Below are 25,372 nucleotides of genomic sequence, written 5' to 3'. Positions count from 1 at the left end.
AAAGGGAACCTTTGTTGACCCATCTTCTTGAACGTGGCACACCTCTATGTAGGTGTCTCTTTTCACTAAGTAAGTGTGGTATTCTATTTAGGAAGTTATAATCCAGTCCCCCCCTCTCCTCCCAATGGATAGCGGAATGTATTTTGTACAAACTTTTAACCTAGTCAACGCCTGGAAAACATGAATATTGGCATTAACATGTCAGTTTAAATATTTGCTTGTTACTGTACACTCCAATGACAGGTCATATAAACCGTATGGGATATTGAATCCCCCGCCCCCCCCCCCACCTCCCCACACCTTTTGCTATAAGTATTATTTGGTTTAGAATATCACATGCGCTTGATAAACCCAAGTGTGTCTCTGGATTGCTTGTTAGATAGCTAAACGTAGATTAATTAATTAATTAATAGAGAATCTGTGTTACTTTGCTTTTATACCATCTTCCCTAAACTACCCCCAAATGAGGCCCACCCAACCATGCCGGCACCCTTCTTTTTGTTAACGGCATGTGTTTCTTCAACTCCCGAGACCCTACACGCACTCACAAACATGTTCGCAATTTTAGAACTGCCCTCATTTTTTTGGGGGTCATATTGAAAATTTTCACTGTGACCTTTGAACCACCCTACTTTGTGTGTATTCATGTAAATGCTAAGTGGGAGGCTGGTCGCTTGCCTGAGCACACAGTATCAGTCCTCTAAAAGGACCTTGTTCTCTTTAGCGTCCTTCAGAAATGTATGGCGCATTAATATTGATTGGGTATGTCTCTCGCTAGGATCACCTTAAATATTCAAGACATTTGACATTTAGAAAAGATGTATCCTGCTTGAAATTTTTCCAAATTTGAGCTAATCCTGAAATAACAGCCGATTTGACAACAGTCTGATAGAAACGTGAATCTGTGATTCTTTAACAAGGCTTCTTATAAACGTTGTCTTATTTTCGTCCTGCAAGAATTAATGTTGGTGCTTTTTAGGTGTTTGTGCCAGCCGGACTTTATCATTGCCACCCTTAATCGATTTAGCTCATAGGTGTGTACATTATATGGGTACAACTGTCGCATTGAAAATCCTTGTCTCATTTCAGTTGTTAATAGTTGTATTCAGTAAGCTTTTGCAAAATGTCAGTTCTAGCATGGCACTGTGTGCATCGAATATATATATTTTTTTCATGTATATATTTTTTATAAATACATTTTGGACCACTGGAGTGAGAACCATATTCTTTTTGGTAAAAAAGGCAAATTATGCAGCAAATAGGAGGCTGTCTGGCAATAATTGCAAGTTCGTGTTAATGTGGGAAAAGCCATGGAGGAGGATTAAAGATTTTCAAATGCCCTAGTGAAATAGATCTGTAGAAAAATCAAAAGTTAAAGCATTTGTGAGTTTTACAGCTGCATCTAAATATACACTGCCTCTGACTGTGAGGCCCGATAGTATCCGCTTCCAAGGATTTTGTGAACTAGAACAATGGCACCCTGAGCAGCTGACGCAACATTTATTGTACTGTACATGTACTTTGTCCCAAGTCTCCGTCTCGCAGGCCGATCGCAGGCTAGAACCAGAGAGGGTCTGGAATTGTGGGCTCTACAAATATCCCCATTCCTTAGTTCAGGGTTCTCTCTCCGAAGTCTGTCCTGGAGGGCCGGGTCCATGCCATATTTTTTTGCATAGCCCCATTCAGATAAATGTAGTTATGTTAAAAATCTAACATGGATCCGGCCCTCCACGACCAATTTTGCAGAACTCTGCCTTACTTCATTCAGAATGTTAAAACTTTTTAAAACATTCTAAGGGAAATTAACTTTTATAATCCTAACTACAAAAACACCAGTTGGGATTTGATACTGCAATAGCCTAAACACTGTGCATCCTCTGCAACAATCCAGTGAATGACCATTTTACTAAAGATTTAAATGATCTTGCAGTTTTTGAGGACATCTGTTCTGTGGAGTGTGCAGCCTGTTTTCTAAATAAATCTAGTTACTCATTGTGGTTAGGTCATGTAATCTAGTATGTCATGAATCACACATTGATGTGGTCAAGGTGACTGCAGAAAGAACATGCGTCTTTTTTGAAACAATTATGCTGGGTGTAACTCTTAGATGCATTAAATGAAGCCTAAGAAACATTAAGTCTAAAATGTATTGAAATTAAAAATGTAAGCTGTCAGTGTCCCTTAAGTGAACTGGAGATACTGGGTGGTTGTCCCTTTTTGGTGTTTATTCATTTCCGATATATTGTGTTATGGTGTATGTTAGTAGTTTTGGTTATCAGATGTTTGTATGTGATGTATAGTTATTGTTAGGGAAAGTCTTTGTTTTTATGTCTGTATTTTAAGCTGTCTCTTTGTGTGATTTTTTTTTTTTGTAATTATTTTGTGACTACATGTTCGAATTTTAGTACATTAAGTAATGTTGTATCCAAATAACACTACGACTTAAGTTAATTTAATTAGTGTGTTCCTTTAGTTCCATGAAGACTATTCTCGGATGTTGAAATGCATACGAAGTTAATGCAAATACTCATGTATATTTTGTTTTGGCAAAGGGTTCCCCATTCTCTTTATTTTTTCAGTTCGGTTTATGTTCTATACTATAGTTGTCAAGCGTAGGTCTGTCTAAGAGAGCCATCCCAAAAGTTGAGGATCTCTTCCAGAAGTGCCTTTTATGTACATTGAGTTTAGAAGGAATTAATGTAGTTATCTGCTCTGTCTCCAACTCTAGAGGACAATCTTTCAATGCTATGCTGATAATTCAGTACTTGCGGTCTTCGTCTGAGAGTGTCAGAAAAGTAACCTGATAATCCAAAATATGCACATTCAGTATGTCACCACAGCAATACATTGCATACAACCATGTGTTTGGAATTTTTAAGCGAACAAAACTGTCAAACCTTAAACTGTAGGCCACTTAAGAATGACTGTTACATAAGGTGTCTTTACAAGAATATGTTGTAATCTTGTGCTCATGGAAGTTTTTGAGACCGTTTGAAGATGAAGTGGGTTGTTAACCTTTTGGTATGAGAATTGAAGTGACGGATGTAGCTGTTTTTATCATCCGCAACAATTGAAGTTTTGAAGTGGGAATGCTATCTGAAATATGCACTATTCTGCCATCTAGGGATTGGTTATGGAAAGTCGTTCCTCCCCCCCCACCCCAACACCACCACCACCTTTCCCTTGGTTGTTAAGCAGTAGGTGGGTAGATAACCTCTTCTTACGATGCCAGAGGCATGCCCCTGTAGCAAAAATGCATTCTCACCAACTTTATATTCGTTTTTCTGCTGTTTGGTATGGAATTAGGGGACCACAGGTCTAGATTTTAGAAGCTGAAGAACAGGGTAAATTAACCACACTGAAGCACAAAAAGAACAGAAGAGGACAGACCTCGTGAACTGTGAAGAACAACATTAAAAGTGTCATTGTCGACATAACCCTTCGGAAAACCCAGATTCTTCTGTTCGCTTTTGGCCAAGTGGTCGGAGAATGGACAGTCGGTGGGTGGTCCTTATTTAAAAGTTTGTTTGGCCTCCAACGGGGAGGAAAATAAACCTTTTATGTTTTGTCCCAAGTGCCGTCAAAAACTACGACTGAAGCACCAGCACAATGTGTGCAATTCATGCCTTCCAAAAGACCACTAGGCAGAGGGGTGCAGGACATGTGCAGACTTTCTCCTGAGAACCATTAAGGTAAGGGAAAAACAAAGATGAGGCAGAAACATAAAATAAACATACAACTTTGAAACTGCAAGATAGTGGTGGGGTCAATCTGAGGATTCCGGACTCCAAGACTCGGAAAGTAACAATTCAAAAGCTTAACCCCTTTACTGCTAAGGCATTATTACTATTGCCATATACTTTCCATTGAAATCAATGGAAAGTCCATGATGAGTTACCCTTGTAATTAGCAGCCAAGAGGTTAAGGCAATCAAGGAGATCAATACAAGGGAAACTTACGGGTAGAACCAAAGAAATCTCCAAACGTAGTTAATACTATGACTCCAAGAGGGAATCAGGATCGAGGTAACGAAAAGGCAGCAAAAAATGTTTTGATGCATACCTGGCAATTGACACTAAACAAAGTGCACAAAGTTGATATCTGCAACTTTTATCTGCAGATTCCTTTTCTGAGAATGATCTCCAGTCAGACTAGACCTGGAAATATTTTGTGAGCAGTACCCCTGGGCGCCGTTATTTGGCATTGTTCTCCAGTATTAGGGGTGTCTTTCATAGATTCACATGCTTGAATATTCCCCATCGTCGAAGTGGGAGTCCCACGGTACATAAAATAGCAATAAATGCTAAAATATATATAAATGTGAGAACATAACATAAGAAAAACTAGAAGTAAATAAACAACTGAACCTCTAAAACAATTCCTCCATAGGAAGAGAAAGAAAACACTAGTAACATATCACTGTCATTATGTTAGTCCAAACTACAGCCAATCAGGCCCCAGCACCCTCTAGAACCTTCTCCTCAGAAGCTCAAGCCCTCAGATTTTCCACCGCACGTCGTGTGAAGGGAGTCTTCCTGAGCTCTGCTCAGTTTTTTCCTCTACTGCTTCTAGTTTCCAGAACTTTCAACATGTCAAGTAAGAAGTCTTTATTCCGACCTTGCTGTTCTTGTGGGAAATTGCGTCTTTTTAAAGAAGACCCCCACAAGAAATGTATTTGTCTCTATCCTGAGCATGCATTTGGCAGCTGCAAGTTTTGTAGAACCTTTTCTAACAAGACTCTGAAGGACAGAAGGTCATTTCCTCCTTTGGCTCCAACGTCTTAAAGACAAGGATTCTGTTCTGTCTGATGCTGAGTTTTCAATCTAGACCCTCATCTTCAGCCTCTAAGCGTGGTAGTGTGCAGGATATGCCTGCTCCTTTTCTTAAAAAGAAGAAACTGGCCCTTCCTTTCAGCACCTACTACGGCTGTGCCCATGAGACCTGGCTCTCAGGCGTCTTTTGCTGCCTCTCAGCATGTTTCCACACCTAAACATGCTTCGTCGTCGACGGGATCGTCTACGAGCGTTCGACGAGATCTGCAGTCAATTAATAGTCGACGACGACACTGACGATGACGTCAGCTTTTAGCTCGTCGACGACTAGCTCGTCGACTGCCTCTACATCGACGAGAGTTTCTTTGGCTTTTCAAACTGTCTCGTCGACTATTCCTATCACCTCGTCGACGAAGAAACCATCATAGTCGACAAAATCCATCAAGAAGCCTTCGTCGTCGACGAAGACACCGTCGACGAAGACTCCGTCGACTAAACCATTGTCGACGAGACCTCTGTCTACAGGAGTGACTACTGCATCGACGACTTCGTCGGCGTTTATGTCAACTAAAAAAGTTTCCTCGACGAAGGCACCGTCGACGACAGCTTAGTCTACGAGCCTACCGCTGATGCTGGATTCATCAGTCATCTTCGACGGCCATTTTAGCACCGTCAACGATACCGTCGACGGTGGCACCATATTCTTTTGCCTCGTTGCCCCTTGTGCCTCTATCTACTTCAGTTTCTGTATCAGTTGGCACTGATTCGTCACACCATAGCCGTCCACTGTCGTGCCACCAGTTGTCTGCTCCAGATCTGCAGCCTCCATCACCTATGTTCGCCACTACCTCTGAGCCTGACTCTGACTCCGGTAACGATGTGGATGACACTTTCGGGGCGGCTCACAGTCTGTCTGATCTCATCATCAAATGTCAAGATTCCGACAGTGATAACTGAGGCGGCGACCAGAAGTCTCACGCTGAAGACCAGTTTGTTCAAGTTCCAATGGCTACTTTGCCTTTGATTTCGAATCTCCAGCATATGCTGGACGACTACAACCGGTGTTTTCCACTAATGCCTCAAGGTACTCCTAGACCGTTACCTGCGGCGACTGCGACAGCTCCGCCAACTGCTCCGCCGCCTTTGCCTCCGATGCCTTCTCCTCAGGTTCAAATGTCGGTCAAGGGTCACACTACTGTGTATCCTCCGGATGCGGATGATCAGGCAGTTCCAGAACGGGAGGACAGAGAGGTCCACGATGACACAGATAATGATGCCTCAACCGGCATGGCAGAGTGGGACAACTACCAAATGCAGACGCCCTCTCCGCAACCAGGAGAATCTGGAGATTGCCCTCCAGTCGATATTGCCAGTTTTCATCTTTTAATGGATCGAGCGGCTTAGCGCTTTAAATTGCCGAGGACACAGAGAGAGGAGGACTGTTTCCTCTACGACTTCAAAAATCAACCTTTCAAACAAGTCCACACGATTCCAATAATCGATTTCATATGGAAGGAGGGAGTTAAACTCATGCAGGCTCTGAACTAGTTAGCTGCCCAAATACCGTGCCTTGAAAAGAAATATAAGGCCCTAACTGGTTCACCAGCATGCCTGGTCTCTCATCCTAAGCCGGATTCGGTTGTGACTCCAGCGGCACAGCACCGGGCCCGTAATCCAGCATCTCCAATCACCGTGCCTCCAGATAGAGGGTTGGCGCCTAGACGCTATTGGACGGAAATTCTCAACCATGGCTTCCACTACAGTACGGGCGGCGAATGCCTTCGCCATCTTGGGCCGCTACGACTGGCAGATCTGGTAGGACATATCTGCCCTGGTCAACCTCATTCTGGATGCTTCCAAGGCTGACGCTCTACAGCTCATCCAGGACTGACAGAGAGCATCTGAAGAGATGATTGACTGCGCTTTCGATATTGCGGGCACTGGTTTCCGCCAGCTTGCTAGTGCGGCTGCCTTACGACGCCAGGGTTGGTTGAAGTCCACCTCTTTCCGACAGGAAGTCCAGTCCAAGATCCTGGATATGCTTTATGATGGGGAATCGCTCTTTGGTTCCCACATTGACGACGCTTTGGAGTCCATTTAAAAAGGACACTGATACGGCTAAATCACTGGGCACTTTACAATTTCGAAAACAGTCCTTTCGAGGTGCACGCAGAGGCAGCACTTCAACTTTTCGAGGAGGACAATCTCAGTATCGCTCCTACAATCAGAGCAACCAACGTTACTCTTCCAATCAACAGCAATCCAATCGACAGCAGCCCTCAAAGCCTTATAGGGGAAAGTCATCCTATCGAGGATCAACCCCCAAACGCCAATGACTTTTGCCATCCCCAAAGTGCGGAGGTCGAATCTCTGTTTTATTCTCAGTGGTCCTCCATCACCACAGACCGCTGGGTTTTGGACATTGTGATGAAAGGTCATACCTTAGAGTTCGTCAAGATTCCTCCTCATACCCCACCTTCTGGCCCGCCTCCTCCCCATCTCGAAGAGCTTTACCATCAAGTCCGTCTTCTTGTTCAGAAGGGTGCAGTCTAAGTGGTTCCAGTGTCTCAGAGAGGGGAGGGTTTTTACTCTCGATTCTTACTCCTTCTCAAGAAGACAGGAGATTGGCGCCCAATTCTGGATTTGAGAGCTCTAAACAGATACCTAAAGAGTCAATCTTTCTGCATGCTGACACTACTGGATATTCTGCGTCTTCTGGCCAGCGGGGATTTTATGACCACCATAGATCTTCAAGACGCATATTTTCTTGTCCCAATTCTCCAACAGCATCGCAGGTACCTGCAATTCAAGGTAAGGCAGACACATTATCAGTTCAAGGTGTTGCCTTTCGGACTTCGCTCTGCCCCTCGTGTGTTCACGAAGGTGTTGGCTCCTGTGGTGGCTCACCTACGCCTCCGAGGCGTCCAAATTGTTCCATACTTGGACGATTGCCTCCTCAAGTCTCAATCACGCCATCAACTAAGCCAAGACACTCATCTTTGTCAGGAAGTGTTTCAGTCCTTCGGCTTGACCATCAATGTCGACAAGTCACAGTTTGCACCAGCGCAAACCAGGATTTTCTTGGGAGCGATCTTGGACACTATGCTTTCTAGGGCGTTCGTTTCCCACGAACGACAACAGAAAATCCTCCGCCTAGTGTCTCATTCAATCAAAGAAGTCCGTTTCTGTCCGGACGTGAAAGTCATTTCTGGGGATGGCATCATCTTGTATTGCACTGATCCCACATTGCAGACTGCGGACCCGTCCCATTCAAGAGGAACTGGACGTACAGTGGCGTCAGGTCTCCGGATCTTTCAACGACCAGGTGGCTGTTACAGCTCGCATGAGAAAGGGCATGTACTGGTGGGCACAGTCGACCAACCTGGTGACTGGAACATCCTTTCTCGTCAATGTGTCTGATCTCACGCTCACAACGGACGCCTCTCTGGACGGCTGGGGTTCTCATCTTCACGGTCTTTCCATCAAGGGCAAATGGTCTCCACCCCAATGCTCTTGGCATATCAACAGGCTAGAGCTGATGGCGATCTTTCTGGGACTCAAGTCGTTCCTTCCTGTGATTCAAGGGGAGTCAGTGCTTATTCAAACAGACTATACAACCAGCATGCACTACGTGAACAACCAGGGAGGGAACAAGTCTCAACGCTTGTCTCGGCTGGCTCAGTCAATTTGAAATTGGGCTCTAAGTCATCAGATCACTTTGACGGCAGTGCACCTGCCGGGCGTTTCAAACATCGTGGTAGACTCCCTCAGCAGGTCCACATCATCGACACACGAATGGGAGCTGCATCAGCTGACTCTGGATCTTGTGTTTCATCGATGGGGTCGCCCACCCCTAGACCTTTGCGACACTAGAGAATCGGAAATTCCCGTCTTACGCAAGTTGGCATCCCCACCCCTGATCGTGCGGGAATGCCCTTTTGGTCGACTGGTGCGATCTATTTGCTTACGCCTTTCCGCCGATCCCGTTGGTACCACGGGTGCTCTGGAAGATGCGGAGGCAGCCCTGCCACATTCTATTGATCGCCCCTCGATGGCCCAGACAGGCGTGGTTCTCGGAGTTGCTCCTTCTGTCCCAGTGCAAGCCCATCCCTCTTCGTCCTCGTCCAGACCTCCTGACGATGGACAAGGGCCAGGTTTGCCATCCGGATCCTTCCACTCTACAATTGTCGGCATGGAACCTGAGCACCTTGAGTTTGCCAACTTAAATATCTCGTAAGACTGCAGAGAGATCCTTGCTCATGCTAGGGCTCCGTCTACCATCAAAACTTACAAACTCAAGTGGAAAAGGTTTTGTCATTGGTGCCTGACAGCAAATATCCATCTAATCCGCTCTACTCCGGAGCAGCTTCTTCCATTCTTTTTGAGTCTCGCTCAATCGGGACTCTCTCATGCTACCTTGAGGGTTTTCCTAGCTGAAATCTCTCGCTTCCGGCAGGATGGCTCCTCCCTCTGCTCGTCCAGGATTATCCGCCAGTTTTTCAAAGGGCTTTTCCGGATGTTCCGCCTATTCATCACCCTCCTCCAGCGTGGCATCTCAATGTTGTTCTGTCGCAACGTATGAACTCACCATTTGAGCCCATCCATAGGGCGGACATTAAGTTCCTTACCTGGAAGGTTGCTCTTCTTGCTCTGACTTCATCTTTTCTCTGACTTCTTCTGGGCGTGTGAGTGACCTCCACGCCTTTACTATCAAACCGCCTTATCTTCAATTCAAACCTGACGGCATGGTGCTTCGCACCAACCCATCCTTCCTACCCAAGGTGCCTACGGACTTTCATTTAAACGAACCTGTATTCTTGAAAACTTTCTTCGCTGAGCCGAAGTCTCCGGCTGAGCAGCGATTACATTCCTTGGACATCAAACAATGTCTTAAATTTTACATTAGCAGAACTGCCTCCTTCCACAGATCTAACCAACTATTCATTGCTTATGGACGACTGCGTCAGGGGCATCCAGTCACCAAACCAACGATTGCCCGTTGGATCTCTTAGGCTATTGCTTTCTGCCATCAACAGGCTGGCAAGCCTTTGCTGTCTTCGGTGAGGGCTCATTCTACGAGGGCTATGTCTTCATCCACCGCCCTGTTTGCTGGTGTGCCACTCCATCAGATCTGCCGTGCAGCGACATGGTCCAGCAGGCACACCTTCACCAAGCACACCTTCACCAAGCATTACTGCTTAGACGCCATCAAGGAGGCGGATACCGCAGTGGGACAGGCAGTACTTCATCATCTTTTCAAATAAGGTGAGCCTCTGTTCCCTCCTCCTTTATATATACATATATATCTATCGTTAGTGCTCTCTATTCTAATCAAGCATGTGAATCTATGAAAGACACCCCTAATACTGGAGAAGAACAATTGTTACTTACCTGTAAACAGGTGGTTCTCCAGTATTGGTGTCTTTCATAGATTCACATGCGACCCACCCTCCTCCCCTCAGAGGCTCTCTTCTCATGCACTCTGTGTCTTTGGTGCTATGAAAATCTGAGGGCTTGAGTTTCTGAGGAGAAGGTTCTAGAGGGTGCTGGCGCCTGATTAGCTGTAGTTCGGACTAACATAATCACAGTGATATGTTACTAGTGTTTTTTTTCTCTACTATGCATTCCTATGGAGGAATTGTTTTAGAGGTTCAGTTGTGTATTTACTTCTAGTTTTTCTTATGTTATGTTCTCACATTTATATATATTTTAGCATTTATTGCTATTTTATATACCGTGGGACTCACACTTCGACGACTGGGAATATTCAAGCATGTGACTCTATGAAAGGCACCAATACTGGAGAACCACCTGTTTACAGGTAAGTAACAATTGTTCTTCTGATCCATGTGGCGTTGTCTGCGCTAGAAGTGACATGCGCTTGTATAGGTGCCACCCCAGCACAACGACATACGTTATTTTCGCATCAGTGAGCACAGATGTGGATAGAGCTACCCCAGTAATTTATTTTTACTGACCCTTTTTGACTATTTGTCGAAGTCTTCTTTTGAGATCTTCTCCTGGTGTGGCAGGAAGTCAACTAGGAATGTCGGCTTCAAGCCCTGCAGCCCACTTTCTCCAACAGATGTCGGTGACCGACCCGCATCTTGTTTGCCTCTGGTGCATCAGCGCAACCACGATGCATCGACTGCCATGCCATGTACCTCAAGACCTTGAGGGAGCACTCACACAAGCTCCTAGTTGCTAGTTATGCAAATGTCTCAATCCTGTTTGAGAGGAAGGTCTCAGGATCGGTTACGAAACCTACGATTTTGGTTGCTATTGAAGTAGTCTTCGGGTAAGCCCCACAAGGGAAGGAAAAGTAAGACGTTTAAGAGGTCTTTGACTTCACCTTATCTGTCTTAAGTCATCTGTCGAGATGAGGGAGTGTTGTCTTTTGAGGCCTGAAACCGCGTTGAGCCTTGACTGGCTCCGTGCCTCCCCGAGTTTTCAGGAGCAGGAGCATCCCCTGCCCAACTTCGTGTTCTGAGCCCATGCACCTCATATTTGGGTGACTCATTCCTGCTGGTATGTCTGCGAGGTTGGAAGGGGCTCCACTGGTTTTCGTCCGGCAGTTCAGTTCCAGGCTCAATTCGGGCCCCTTGGATCCATGGATGGATTTGGACTGGCATGGGTTGTACTATCTCGACCTTCCCCCGGAACCAGTTGTGATGCTGATGGTTCTGGTGCCTCTGACACCACCTCCCCCACTAGGCAGCACAATTCCCATTCTCATACCAGACACGCCTGAGGGGCTCCGTCAGACACCAGCGCCAACTGGATCCATGCATTCCAGGCCGAAGCCCCATTACGGGAGGATTGGAAGTGCTGGTCCCTGAAGACTATCATCCCCTAGACCCTAATATGGACTGCTGTGAGGAATTGGTGGACACCTTTCCAGATACTGGCATGGTCCCTCCTCCTTCTGTGGCTACAGAGGAGAGAGCCTCTTTTGCTATGATATTGAGAAGTGTGGCTGAGGCCCTGTACCTTAGTCTAACCTAAGTGGTAGATAAGACTAACATCGTCACTGAGGTGCTTCAGCCAGGAGGAACCGCTTCTCCCATTTAACGAAGCCCTCATGGACATCCAGCTTGGGAATTGGTCCATAACTTGCAGAACAACCCCATTTTTAGAAAAAACCTTTCACAACACACCTAGTTTTAATGGACCGGAGGCAGGCTTTTTTTATATGCAACTAAAGCATCATGCAGTAGCGCACTATCATTTACCTACAGCATATTTCCCATTGAAATTGCCACTAAATTTGCAAAGACTTAGTTTTACTGCTAAATCTGATTTGCACACTAACAATAATGCATTTAAATCTGGTTTCATTGCATCATCAATTAAAGTGTCTTGAGTTGTTTGAGCCTATTAAAATCTTTTTTTCCCCCATCACCCTTTCGAATTGGAAAAACAAGTGCTTTGTTTTTGATTTATCCTACTGCTCAATGTGTACAGTTCATTTATATAAGACACTATTCGCTTAAAATAACTAAACTCTGAAGGTGCTAAAGATTATACTACCTGCCGCCTTCATACTGTGGTGAAAACTTTACAGATATCCCAACTTCTGAAGCAAAACAAACACATGTATGTAGCTTAGTATGTTAGGTAGAAATGATTATGCTGAGACGTTTCTGTCTAATAACTTGAGGCAGCTTGCAATACTTAGTATCTACTACATAGAATCTTGCCTTGTTGAAACCTTTTCTGCAGAACCAAAAACCTTGTGTGGAAGATGTTATGTTATGTAATTTAAAGAGTGCATGGCTGTCCCGGCAAAGGGACGTCCCAGTCGTAAAATGCTGGAGGAGAGGGTAGGAGAGGAGAAGCCGATCATTTGAAAGCCAGGTCCTCACTTCCCTTCTAAAGGACAGGGGATTAGGAGTGTTTCTGATAGAAAATGGCAGAGGGTTCCAATGAGTTGGTGCAAGCTCCTTGAATGAGCGTCCTCCTGCTCTGGATCTGCGGGCCCGCGGCACGCGTGCCAGATGTAGGTCGGCTGAACACAAGTCATCAATTGTCATCTGCACACAGTTACTCTTCCGTACAAAGATTTATAACCTTTTCAATACCTCTACACACCTATGATGCATTAAGAGCACTCACGTTTTGTAAACACTTTACACCCATTAGCTGGACACCGGCAGTGCAGAATTAGGTAGAAAAGTAATATTAGTTACCTGTCACTATGTAAACTATTAAACAAACTAACCCGTTCATTGGATAATGTACTCAGTGATGTCATCAATGATGTCTTTTTATATGTCCTCAGTTGTGTCCTAAATGATGTCATAGAACATGTCATAAGTGATGTGATATGTGAGTTCATAAGCAGTGCATGGTGGGGGTGCAAGTCATTGTTGGCTAGAACTGGTGAATTACTGTTTTTTCGTTGAAAACGTTAATGTCACTGACATTCACCTAAAACTGTAAAGTTACTTTAACCTTTTTTTTTTTCAGTGAATAGAACTACATATAAATTATATGGGTGCAAGGTGCTACTTTGAAGTGGATTTCGATTTGTTACTGCTATGGGCAACATTAGTCTAGATTAAACTGAACACCCTATTTTATAATTGCACACTGAGATTGCTACGGTTTATCAGTGAGTAAGTTTTTAAGGGCAAAAGTTTGAAATAATCCCTTTGGTTTAATCATACATTTCGAGCAAACTACTGACTTCATTTTCCACATTTTAATACTACTGGAAAATTAAAGCTGCTGTATTATGGAGTACTTAACGCATGAGATTTTTGCAGATAAAAGTCCCACCTGGTGTAAATTTTTGTTAAAGTGGAAATGCAACACGTAACTGCATTAGCACTCGTAAGATTTTAGTGTGATTTTTTTCTGCATAGGAAAAGTATTTTCTTGTGAAAAATCCCTTTACTGTACAATAGTGTTAAATGTGTACGGTCGGTCCCTGTTCCCTCTTTGGAAATACACTTATTCTTGCAGTTGCCAATAATAATTTGGTTGTGTTTCCATGGGGAGAAGCTGTCTGCAAATCAGTAGTGAATCACTTGCGAATTTGAGGGGATTCACAAAACAGGAATCCTTACAAATCTGCCCCTTCTCCTACATTTTTGAAACCGAAAGTTGTTTATAGTGGTGGAATAACTGGATTTGTATAGGTTCTTGGCATTGGGAAAAGTCTGCCTATCCTAATGTTTGTAATCTGGATTCACGGTTTCTTATTTTTAATGATGAATGGCGAATATTAGCCTTCAGCTTGACGTGGTATCTCTGAATGCTTTAAGACCTGGCCGCAGAGGACACTATTGTGATTTGAATAATTTCTAAGTGTGCTGATCAATTAAGGTGTGATTTGTTAACATATGTTGGTGCCCCTGTAACCCACATGCTGTACGTATATGATTCCAGGCTCATGCAGAGTACTCTGCCACACCTCAGTCTGTTTGTGCTTTTGGTATACTGCCAGACAACCAGACAGATGATGCGCTAATTCATTCTCCTTACTTTGTTTTAATGGATCCTACAGATGCCTACATTGTATTAGGTAAAAAAAACTAAGTGCAGCATTTAGGGCTTTGTGTATTAGCAGGTCTCTTGACTTAATCTGTCCAATCTTATACCGATCTGGTATTACAGACCCTTTTTTTATTTTAACAGTTGCCAAAATCAATGCGCTCAAAAAATAGGAGTTAAGAGGGATTTCAGGGACTAGGTAGCCCTCCACTCATGCAGTCACACAACACAAAACACCTAGTCCCAAAAGGCAATACTTTCTGTAAAACTATGGGCATGCTTGGATTTGTCAATAAATCATTCCAATTACTCTTCTAAAGATAGAAGTAGTTGTCATGCTCAAGAAACTTGCCAAAAGTAGTTAATAAAAGTAGCCACTCTCTGATACATCTAAACATTAGACAACACAGTACTAACATTCACTAGAAAGACAACATTTGAAAAAATGTGTGAATAGCTAGAGGACACCTCACGGGCGAACCACCAATGGGGCTCCTGGTTGGTACTCACCAGGTTAGCCCTGTTCTCATCATCGGTGTCCACTAGCTTAACGCAAACGTGTCCGACTCCCAAAAGTAAAAAGACAGTGAATGGTGCAGTGTACACAAACTTATATGTGACAAGGATACAAATAAAAAGGTTTATGTTTCTTGCATGCACAGTATATGGTCTTGTTATATGTTGAATATTGTTAGTCCTTGTGGACACCGATGATGAGAACAGGGCTAACCTGGTGAGTACCAACCAGGAGCCCCATTGGTGGTTCGCCCGTGAGGTGTCCTCTAGCTATTGACAAATCCAAGCATGCCCATAGTTTTACAGAAAGTATTGCCTTTTGGGACTAGGTGTTTTGTGTTGTGTGGCCAAAATCAATGCACCTAAGCGGTCATACAGTCGGACAGGATGTCCATCAGAAGATTAATGAAGGAATAGACAAATGTATTTCTTGCTTAAGAGATTAATATTTAGTATGCTTTCTGATGGCCTAAAAGTATTTTTTCCTTTGCAGCCCGTTGTCCTGAGTGTATTTCTGTGAAAGATCTTCGTCCCGTTGCCTACAGAATGGACCTAGTTATGTCGTGACACTAGTGGACCTGGTGAGTGCCACTCTTCTGAGGCATATCTGGCTTCAGCTACACCTTTGCCTTGCTTTTACTTGTTCGAATTTGGTTGTACACACCCTGGGGACACTACTTGCCATGTGCCCGTAGTAGATAGTGCTCTGTTGTTGAATATCATCTTTTATGCATTTAGAGACCTCGCAGAGTGTAGGTTGAGCACAACCAAGCTGTGTCTTTTCTGCTTAATTATGTTATTGTTTAAATGCCGCTCTACGATAATGAATTTATTTTGTCCATGTTAGCACTGGATTGGTGCGAGGACTGTTGAAACTCATACTGCACACAAAAATAAAATAAGGCGTGGAAATGCCCTTCGTGGTGGTTCCATACAATTCCCTGGACCACGCGGCTAAGGATTTCTCCCTGTATTCTGTGGTCCCGCCCTCCTTTTCTGGTAGTTTAAGTGAGAGTAAATGTAACCTGCTGCTTCTGAAACTGCCCTTCACATTGCAGTTTCATAATGCTTAGAAATGCAATGCAAAAGGTTTTTTCAATAGATTTTGTACTTTAAACTCTTAACGGGATACTCGGTTCTCCAGTATTAACTGGTTTCAATAAATATTAACTGGTTTCAATAATTTAATTTGTCTTCAATAAATGTAATTGTAGACAGTTTTGCAGTGATATTCGAAAGGTGAAATTGGGCTGATTTTTTCCAAGCAGAGGCTTTTTAACTGCTTGGGGGAGAGGGGTGGGGGGAGAGCGGTGGGAAAGAGTGTTGCCAAAGAGCCTCAGAACAGAGAAACTGCTTTTCTTGAAAGTTAAGTGCAAGTTGATGGCTGAACAACTTGTCTCCTTCCTGCCTTTCATTTGGGTTGATAATATTCACATTAGTTGAAGAAATTACTTTTCATTTGAGGGAAGGCTTTAATAAGGTAATGCCGTGATCTGTCTAAAATATTCAGTTACCCCACTATAGCTGCATGAATGTGACATTCACTATAGGTCAGCTTATTTAGTTAATGCTCTATGCAATTTTGTGACATACAATACAACTAGCAAAGAAGAAAAGTCCAAGTAATTTCCTACTACCCCCTCCCACATATTGCATTAATGTCCAGAACGTACTGCCACTGGTAGTTTCCGGCTGTCCATCACATATATCAGATGTGCATCAAGCCTATTTCTGAGTGCATTGGTGAACACTGTAAAAATAAAGATTCCCACCAACATTTAACCTGATAGGTAGACACTCAAGATTAGAAGCAGCTACTGTTTTCTGTATTGTAATAGTTAAACCCTGAAACAACATTTTATTAACAATGATCATTAAAATATTGGTTCCAAATGTTTTGTTGGCGTAATAGTGATGCAAATAAGTGAACCTTTTTGCAATGGCACACAGATTCCCAGTTGTTAACTTGGAAACACCTTCGTAATATTTAGGCCTTGCCTACTACACGGAGCATGCGCTGTCTGTTGCGAGGCATATTGTAAACTTACATTGGGCTTAGAGCATACCCATTGCTTACCATTGGGTGATGTCACTGTCACTCTCGATTTGCTTATTTGTGAGATTTACTTCCTCTTTGTGTCTGCCCCTTCCCTGGAGCATGGACACTTTACTTGTGCTCTTCTGCTCACTCTTCAGAAGCTACTTGTGTGTTGTTGATTAAGCACTCCACTGGAGTACATTGTTTTCCAGCTGTCCAACTTGTATTCTTCGCCCCTCTGACACACTTATTTTGCTCTTTCTCTGCCCTTGTACTTCTGCCACGCTAATAAATGATTGTCGGAATGCTGAATAAATCATACATTCACTGCCAGTCAAGAGATCTTGGTTAAATCCATAGTTCTTTTGCTCACCGTGCCACCCCAGTTTAGACCCAGCCATATGCAAATCAGTCGTGACCCTGTGCTTCATGGAAACAGTCCAAGGCCTTACTGCCAAGCCAGGTCCTCCCTGGGCCAGAAACGAGCATCCTGAGACCGGTTTATGGGTATTACCCTTCATCAGCCAGGCAAGTTTGAATTCAGTGGCACAGTGAGCAAGAGACCCACGTCTGGGCATACCCATCCCACTTAGGATGAAAAGTGCTACGCAAACAAATGATGGGCGGAATGCTGACTAAATCATACATTCACCGCCAGTCAAGATATCTGGGTTAAATCCGTTGTTCTGTACTGGGGTGAATGTCTGACATTGTTCTACATTCTGTCCTTCAATTGTTATTTTTACATTTGTCACCCAGAGTGGGACGGATATGCCCAAACGTGGTTCCCATGCTCTCCATGCTCCTGGAGTCAAGCAATTCTGGCTGATGAGGGCTGAAAGCCTGAAACCAGTCCTAGGATGCTTGTTTCCAGTCCAGGGAGGACCTGGCCTGGCAGTTCAGGCTGGACTGTTCCTATTGGGTGCAGGGTCAAGACTGATTTGCATATGGCTGGGTCCAAACTGGAAAGGCATGGTGAGCAAAAAAACTATGGATTTAGGCCCAGATCTCTGTACTGGGGTGAATGTATGATATCTGTATTATGTTCATCAATTGTTTTTTTTGCACTTGTACTTCTGCCTGCCCCCTCCGTTACACGCTCAGCCTCATGCCAACCCCACCCTGCAATTTAAATTGTACTACAGCCAAGTATTTTGTCCAGTGTGCCTTTGACACATGTGGAGCCCTTTACTAAACCAGGTTGGAGTTTTGACGTTGGCTCAACATCCTGTGATTCTGTGCAAATCGCTTTTGCCTAAAAAATGTATGTGTCCTGGTGCTCATGCAAAGTGCCCCATTACTTTATGGTCGTGGTCACGCCATATAAAGATGCCCAAAAAAGAAGAAATAGTGCCTCAATTGCAGTGGATTGACACTAAGTGACATCAATCATGCTCCACACAAAAGTATGTGGCCCAGGAAGAGTGATAAGGATGCTAACGAATGGTAAGTAATAATAATAAAGGGCATTTATAAAGTGCGCAGCTACCTTTAGATGAGGTTTCCCGGCGCTAAGGCGGAGGACATCCAAGCAAAGGGACAGAGCTGCTAATCCCTATGCTAGAAAAGCCAGGTGTTCAGTGTCTTTCCTAACTCCAACTCAGAGTGCAGCACGCATAGGGGGAGATGCAAGTCATTCCACAGTTAGGTGGTATCCACGAAATAATGGGCAAGAGCCCGTTTGTAAAGTAGTTATTATTTTTTCTGTTAGACACAATAGATTGTCGCCAAAGTGAAGGCACTTGCACATTGCCTTCAGGCTCGACCTTAAAATATGGTAAGCTCTCCTGGTCTCACAAATTCAATGAACCAGGAGACTTACTATTGGGTGCTTCTTTAACAGAGCAATACTTAAAAATGAGCTGCTTTTGTGGCTCATTTATTATTTTTAGCATTTAAAAAACAAGCATTTACAATGCAATGGTCTCTGCATTGTTAAAGTTAGAGCTATTGGCATTGCTCATGGCATTATTTGTATTTATGTTTTTGTTTTTAAAACGTATAAATAAATGGCATTGTCATTTACAATGCCAATAGCTTAATCTCTCGCAAATGCGAGAACTACTGCATTTGCACCCACACACAGGGCCACCCACACAGCACCCACCCACCCACACACACAGCCACCTACACACCAAAGAGCCACCCTCACACAGACCCACCTACACACCAAAGAGCCACCCTCACACAGACCCACCTACACACACACAAAGCCACCCTCACACAGACCCACCTACAAAAAAAATCTACCGACCCAGAGCCCAACACACACACACACACACGGAGCCCAACGCGCACACACGGAGCCCAACGCGCACACACGGAGCCCAACGCGCACACACGAAGCCCAACGCGCACTCACGGAGCCCAACGCACACACACGGAGCCCAACGCACACACACGGAGCCCAACGCACACACACGGAGCCCAACGCACACACACGGAGCCCAACGCACACACACGGAGCCCAACGCACACACACGGAGCCCAACGCACACACACGGAGCCCAACGCACACACACGGAGCCCAACACACACACACGGAGCCGCCGTACAGACGGATACAAAGCCCCGCTCACATGCACACGCACACTCACAGAGAGCCCCGCACACATGCACATGCACACTCACAGAGAGCCACGCACAGAGGCGCGCACACACACACACATGCACAGAGAGCCACGCACGCACAGAGGCACGCACACAGAGAGCCCTGCACACACGCACGCACAGAGAGCCCCGCGCGCACAGAGAGCCCCGCGCGCACAGAGAGCCCCGCGCGCACAGAGAGCCCCGCGCGCACAGAGAGCCCCGCGCGCACAGAGAGCCCCGCGCGCACAGAGAGCCCCGCGCGCACAGAGCGCCCCGCACAGAGAGCAGCTGCAGAAAGAATCCGGGCTTCAACTGAGTGATGCCCCTCTCCTCCAATGGCTGGCCTCCGTTTAGGAAGCCAGCCAATGGAGAAGAGGGGCGGGTTCAAGCCCCCATAACTGAAAATCAAAATTTCTCGCCAGCGAAACTGCGCAAGCGCAGCCTACGCAGGCTAAGACCTAAAAATGCGGGTGACCTAGTGCCCACATGGGAGACGTGGGGTGTAATCCAAGTCCCCCACATCCCTTGCTGGCTCCCTAGCCTCTATTTCTGTCTTATCAGAAAGTGATGCCCTGGTGCTTTCCAAGATAGATGCAGGGTATCTATCCTCTGCCCAGGTGACTCAATCTCTTGAGTCCTAAAAAGGCAAAAAATATACAAAGTTTTCAAGCCTTTATTAAATATACAAAGTTTTCAAGCCTTCATTTCTCAAAAATTACTGACCGGCTGTTATCCAAATTGCAAAGAAACGCACCTTGTGGATGAACCAAGTAATAGGTTTTCATGTCATTTTCCTATGGAAAGGTGAATTGGAAATTCGTTTTGGGCCCCAATGTTTTTCTTGGTTCCTGCTTTACGGGCCACCTCGAAATGTTCTAGGAAGGAGCCGAGGTGGATGAGACTGTTTTATTTTTGGAGAAATTTAGTGATGGTTAGTCAAACGGTGTAAAAGTGATGAGCAAACCCAATAAATATTTTCCTATGGAAAACTATAACTACCCAGTGGCATTGGCCACTTGGGGATATGTATATTTACCCCAGTATTGGAACTTTCATAGATTCCCATGCTTTGTATCATTCCCCGTCGTCGGAATGGGAGTCTCGGTAACAAAAATACCATAGCTGTAGGTACAAAAGACAATGGAAAAAGGCATAGGCCTCATTCCCTTTTGTAACATATCACCCTCTTTGTGTAAAAGAGACCAAATTTTGGCATCAGGCAATCATAAGTGCCTCACCACTTAGAACCTTCCTGAAGGAACCTCAGAGCCTCAGATTTTCTACCGCACGTTGTGCTTAGGGAGTCTCCTTTGAGCTCTGCTCAACTTCTACTCTTATAAAGGTTTTACTTCAGAATTTTCTTCATAGTCTTTCAAATTCACTTCAGGATTGTAGCGGTCTTCCAGGATGTCGGATATTGTAACGAAAAAAGCCCTTTTCAAGCCTTGTTCCTCCTGTGGCAAGAAGAGGCTTTTTGTGGAGGATAAGCATAAGGACTGCATATATTGCCTCTATCCTGACCACCAGGCTGCTGACTGTAAGAACTGTCGCACCTTTTTAGCCAAAACCCTCCGGGACCGTGAGGGTAGGCTCTTGACATTGCTTCAAAAGCTAAAATCCAGGAAGGATACTGTCTCAATTGACAGTGAGGAGGCAGCGCCGATGGCTTCTACGACAAGGTCAGTGAAGAGGGGTAGGGGTTCCCCTTCATCTTCTTTGGAAATATCTTCAAAGGCCAAAAAAGACCCCAGTGAATCTGAGAGCCAAGGTCCCAGCAAATCTCCTCACAAGAGTGTAAAGGAGAGGGAAGGACCAACTACGTCTACAGGTGAGAAGACTGTCCCAGCCTTCAAAACACCTTCATCCCAGTCTTCTGAGTGGAGTTCAAAGTCCTCGCCGACTAAGACGTCGACGGTGGAGGTTCCGTCGACGAAAACACCGTCGACAGGAAAGCCACCGTCGACGGGCGAGTCCTCACCGTCGACGGAGAAGCTGAAGACGCCGACAGCGAAGGGGCCGTCGGCGGCCGGTCCCGGCGGCGGCCGGTCCCGTCGACGGCGAAGGTCCCGTCGGCGGCCGGTCCCGTCGGCGGCCGGTCCCGTCGACGGCAAATGTCCCGTCGACGGCAAAGGTCCCGTCGACGACGAAAACTACTATGGTGTCGACTATGATGGTGCCGACGTCCATGATGATGACGATGTCGACTACTACGGTCTCGTCGACGAGGGCTTCGACGACTTCTACTGTGACTATGACAACAGCTGGCGTGTCGACAGTTTAATCGTCGATGACGCCAATCTCAACGACGCGAATACAACCGTCGGCGACGGAACCAACAATATTATCCACAGAAAAGAGGATCACCATTTCTGTGACAAGGATCACGCCAGAAATGACGTCTCCAAGGAGTGCATCTCCTCTGTTGCCGACCATGCTCCTTCAGGAGGGAGAGTCAGAGGAGGATGAACAGGATGCTTTCAGCTATGCCAATAGTCCCTCCCAACTTTTTGTCAAATGCCAGGAAACTGATTCAGAGGGCGAATACGGCCACGAGGAGGTTGGTCATCTTCAGATGCAGCAGCAGCAGCAGCAATCTGAACAAGGAATGGTTACAGTTCCAGCATCTTTCCTTCAGGATCTGCGTAAGATGCTGCAAGACTATAAATCTAAGGCGAATAGGCCTTTTCCAGTTTCTTCAACGCCTACTACGCCCGCAAGGGCTCCGGCTTCATTTGAGAGGCCTACTTCTCCGGCTCCAGCTTCCCCTCATCCTCAAACGTCCTTTCAGCAGGATTCCTCGGGACGACAAGAGGACCATGATGATGATGAGGATTCTTCCTCGGATGAGGACCAGCAGACTGATCATATCTCTAATCCTGATACGGAATATGATGAATATGTCATTGACAATCCCTCATCTCCAGTTCCGGACCCGGCGGACTCCCCGCCAACGGACATTGGGGGTTTCCATCAGCTGATGGAGAGAGCTGCTGCACGATTTAAATTGGCCATGCCCAAAGTCACTACAGATTGTTTCTTATATGACTTTAAGGAACCTTTTCGGAAAACTACTAGGTCCATTCCTATTGTGGATCACGTATGGAAAGAAGGCATAAAGTCTATGAAGCACCCAGCGACGGTGGTCCCGGTGCTACCGCGTCTAGATAAAAAATACAAGGCGACCGATGATGCTCCCGCGGCCTTAACAGGTCGCCCAAGGCCAGACTGTGATCTCGCAGGCGGCGCACAGAAAATCACGCAACCCTTCTGCCCCACTGACAACTCCTCAGGACAAGGAAGGGAGGAGGTTGGATAACGTGGGAAAGAGATTCTCATCTATGGACAGTTTGCTGGTGAGAGCGGCTAATGCCCTAGCGATCCTGGGTAGGTACGACCGCCAGCTCTGGTGCGATGTGGCCCCGTTGGAAATTATCGACTGTGCAATGGATATTGCCACAACGGCATTCCGTTCATTGGCTGAAGGGCAGTACTTAGTCGCCAAGGATGGCTTAAGGCTACTTGGTTTCGGCCTGAAATCCAGAACAAGGTCTTGGATCTCCCCTTTGATGGAGAAGCTTTGTCCGGCAAACTCATTGACGAGACCCTGTAGGACATAAAAAAGGACAGACTGCCAGGTCCTTGGGGACCCTTCAATTCAGAAAGTCTCCTTTCAAGGGATCCAGAGGCAGGGGTGGTAATTACAGAGGATCCTTCCAACAGCAACGCTATTCCACCACGGGCTCAGGTTCCCAACAATACCGCCAGCCTTATCAACAGCGGCAGGGCCAATCTACCAACTACTCCAGGCCTTACAATAAAGGAAAGCAAGCTGGACGAGGACGGGATTCGTCCAAGTGCCAATAGCGGCCTCCTGGCTCTTCCTACTGTACCCTCCTTCAGGAAATCATCAGTTGGAGGCAGGGTCAACAAATACCTTCACAACTGGTCCAGGATAACATCGGACCGTTGGATGCTCAACATCATTCGGAAAGGGCATACCTTGGAATTCGCGCAAGTCCCTCCACCCAAAGCCCCGGCAGCCACTCCATCGAAACACCAGCGTCTCCTTCGGCTCGAAGTTCAACAAATGCTCCGGAAGGGAGCGATAGAGCCGGTTCCCTCAAACCAAAGGGGTCAAGGATTCTATTCCAGGTTCTTCCTGGTGAGGAAAACGCTAGAGAAGTGGCGCCCCATTTTATATCTCAGGGAGCTAAACACCTATCTCATCTCCCTGTCCTTCCAGATGGTGTCTCTCCAGGACATCTTTAAGCTTATCAGCCCGGGGGATTTCATGGCCACGCTCGATCTCGAGGATGCCTATTTCCACGTTCCAGTTCACCCAGCGCACAGAGGGTTTCTGCGATTCACAGTGGCCAAGAGCCATTACCAGTTCAGGGTTTTACCCTTTGGACTCCGCTCAGCCCCAAGGATTTTCACAAAGGTGCTGGCGCCAGTAGCAGCTTTCCTGCGAAAAAATCATTTTCAGATCTTCCCCAATCTGGACGACTGGTTACTGAAAGCTCCGTCCAGAGAGGCAGCGCTGAAGGCTGTTCAGGCTTGTACCAATTTGTTTTAGAACTTGGGACTCACTCTGAACAACGAGAAGTCTGTCCTGGTCCCGTCCAGAAGAGCTCGTTTCCTAAGGGCGATCTTGGATTCGAAGCTCTTAAGAGCCTTCCCTACTCCGGTAAGGAGGCAGAAATTACAAACCATGGCCCAAGACTTACAAACAAAAAAGTGTCTTTTCAGTACGCCGCTACAAGTCTCTGCTGGGAGTAATCTTGTCGTGCATCCCACTAATTCCTCATTGTCGACTAAGGATGCGTCCTTTGCAGGAGCAACTAGACAATCAGTGGCAACAAGTCCACGGTTCATTCGAGGACAGAGTGACGATCACTCCAGAGATGAAGGAAGCGGCCTTATGGTGGACAGATCAAAACAACTTATCCCAAGGTCTATCCTTCGCAAACGACCCGTCTCCACAAGTGGTGGGTTGGGGAGCGGTCATGCAGGACCTACATGTCAGCGGTCACTGGTCACCCCAGGAGAAACACCTCCACATCAATCTGTTGGAACTCAGGGTGATACGATTGGTTCTACAAGCTTTTCTTCCTCGCCTGTAAGGTTCACAAGTGCTGATCAGGACGGACAACACCACGGCCATGCACTATGTGAACAAGGAGGGAGGAACCAGATTGCGCCCATTGTCGCAAGAAGCTCAGCAGATCCGGGAATGGGCAATCCTTCACAGGATGTCACTGATAGCAGAACACTTGCCGGGCGTCCTAAACGAAAACGCCGACAGACTGAGCAAGTCATCCTCAATCAGCCACGAATGGGAGTTGAATCAGAGAGTCTTAGAGCAGGTCTTCAGCCTGTGGGGCAAGCCGGACATCTATCTTTTTGCCACTCCGACCAACAAAAATTGCCGGTCTTATGCAAGCAGGCTTCCCCATTAACATTCACTGGCAAATGCGCTTTCGATAGCTTGGTCGAAGACATTTGTCCACGCTTTTCCCCCCCATTTCTCTGATACCACGACTGATCAGGAAAATCAAGGTGGAGCGGTGCAGGATGATCCTGATAGGCCCGGCTTGGCCGAGGCAGTTCTGGTACACGGAGCTCCATCTGTTGTCGATAGCTCCTCCCTTACCTTTGAGGATTCTGCCGGATCTTCTCACGATGTCCGACGGACAAATTTGGCACCCAGATCCACAGTAGTTACACCTGACTGCATGGCTCCTGAGCAGCGAGAGTTTATGTACCTGCCCTTGTCAAAGGAAAGTAAGAAAGTTCTGTCTCAAGCAAGGGCTCCTTCAACGAACAGAACTTACCGCCTTAAGTGGAAAAGATTCTGTTATTGGTGTAGGACACAAAGCATTGATCCTTTCAATTCCAAACCTCATCAGATCCTACCTTACTTGCTGTCCTTGGCCAAGTCGGGACTAGCTCATTC

The 25,372-nt window shown here is 45.9% G+C and overlaps 1 protein-coding gene across 4 annotated transcripts in view; it reads left to right on the top strand.

Annotated features, from left to right (window-relative positions):
- Positions 1 to 25,372, top strand: part of BCL9 (BCL9 transcription coactivator) — an 823,614-nt gene that overhangs the window by 526,328 nt on the left and 271,914 nt on the right. For all 4 annotated transcript variants that reach the window (XM_086935499.1, XM_086935500.1, XM_086935501.1 and 1 more), the window contains one exon: positions 15,280 to 15,367. The gene's annotated coding sequence lies outside the window, so the exon portion shown is untranslated. The remainder of the gene's footprint in view (positions 1 to 15,279; positions 15,368 to 25,372) is intronic.

The sequence above is a fragment of the Lissotriton vulgaris genome, chromosome 8, assembly GCF_964263255.1.
Source record: "Lissotriton vulgaris chromosome 8, aLisVul1.2, whole genome shotgun sequence".
In the NCBI taxonomy this organism is placed as follows: Eukaryota; Metazoa; Chordata; class Amphibia; order Caudata; family Salamandridae; genus Lissotriton; species Lissotriton vulgaris.
The sequence above is the reverse complement of the archived record's forward strand: the minus strand, read 5'-3'. Positions and strand labels throughout refer to the sequence as shown.